Genomic DNA, 2,112 nt, shown 5'->3' with positions numbered 1-2,112 from the left:
ATCATCATTTTCATAATCACTATCATTATCCTCAGTTACATGGTCATTATCATCATCATCATTTTCATAATCATTATCATCATCATATATTTCATAATCATTATCATCATCATATAGTTCATAATCATTATCATTATCATCATTTTCATAATCATCATCATTTTCATAATCATCATCATTATCCTCATTTTCATAATCATCATCATTTTCATAATCATCATCATTATCATCATTTTCATAATCATCATCATTTTCATATTCATCATCATTATCATCATTTTCATAATCATCATCATTTTCATAATCATCATCATTTTCATCATTTTCATAATCATAATCATTATGAAATTTATCGCCCTTATTTATCACCCACAGCCTCTTAATTGTCATAAAGCTATGAATACTATCACTACACCCCCATCGATAGCCCGAATCATGGCTCTTCGATATAAGGCATCTGAAATAGCCTTGCTTTGTACTTACATATTTTAAACATATCACATACATATCAAAAGGACAGTTGGGGATATATCAGCTAATAGCAAAATATATCCACACGAATTTCGTAGCATATAATAACAATTTCGTATACATTTATCATTGACCGAATAACCATTTAAGGTACAATAAATACTCTTTTATGTATATGTGCCTTTTAATAGTCGAAACCCAGCTGTCAATAAAGGTAAAAGGTATTATTCTATATTTTACGTTATCATGCTCTTAGCTTTTTTGCATTCCCATTTTGAGGCTGTTATTTCCTTCTGCATTTTGCGTTCCAGATGATTGCTTACATTGCATCGCATTTGAAAGCACTTTACCTCTTTAGTACTTGATAGTATGTTGAAGAAAGGTAGTGAGTGTGTTATGAATATGTTGTTGTTATCTTTATTACGGTAACTATTAACTTTGTTGTTTGATATTAATATTACCATCACTATTACATTTGCTATTACTATTACTATGATGATCAATAACATTATTATTATTATCATTATCATCATCATCCTTCTTATTATTTTATTATTATTATCATCATCATCATTATTATCCTTATCATGATCATTATTAATTTTATCATTATCATTATTGTTAGTAGTAGTAGTATTGTTATTATCATTATCCTCATTATAATGAGGATAATGATAAATATTACAGTTATCATTATTATCATGACCATTATAATTAGTAGTAGTAGTAGTATTGCCATAATCATTGATGATTATTATTACTATCATCATTATTATCATTAGCATTATCATCTTTATTACCATTAGCATTATTATCGTTATTACTTTTATCATCACTATCATTATCATTATTATTATCATCATTACTACATTATCACTATCATTACTATCATTATATCTTCATCATCACAGTTGTTATTATTATTATCATCATTATTATTATCCTTGTTATTATCATCATCATTATCATTACTAGTATCATTATCATTACCATCATCATTAGCATTATTATCACGATTATCATTCTTATCATTAGCATTATAATCATCATTATGACGAAGCTAATTCTCAATACTATTATTATTATTTAAATGATTATAACAATCATTATCATCATTATTTTTATCATTACTCTCCTTTTTATTATTATTATCATTATCTTTATCATTACTATCATTTTTATCATTATCATTATCATGGTCATCATCAGCATCATTATGACTTCAACAACGAAACCATGAAAAATAAATAAATAGAAAAAAACAATAGAAATGAAAAATATCAACCAAAGAAATGAAAATAACAAGAAGAAGAAGGTAAAACACAAGCACGTGGAGGTAATTGCAGGAATTTCAACAGAGTAAGAAAGGGAGACAAAAATCAACACAAACAATCAAGGGGTGTGGGGGTAGGGGTAGGGGGGGGTTTGTTTTGAAGACTGTAGGCACTTTCTTTCTCTTGCCTAAATAGCCCCACAAACATAAATAAACATTACTGTATATGCTCCTCGAATTAGTACTTTGATATGCAGTTGGCAAACGGTAAATATGTACATTCATTATACCTTGTTTCTGTCTCTGAAATATATGATAGACAGGGGACAAGTGTCTAAGGGAAGTGTTTCTTTGTTGTTGTTTTTTAG

This window comes from Penaeus japonicus, unplaced genomic scaffold, assembly GCF_977035675.1.
Source record: "Penaeus japonicus unplaced genomic scaffold, GWHDUDI00000001_assembly GWHDUDI00000007, whole genome shotgun sequence".
NCBI classification, from domain to species: Eukaryota; Metazoa; Arthropoda; class Malacostraca; order Decapoda; family Penaeidae; genus Penaeus; species Penaeus japonicus.
The sequence above is the reverse complement of the archived record's forward strand: the minus strand, read 5'-3'. Positions refer to the sequence as shown.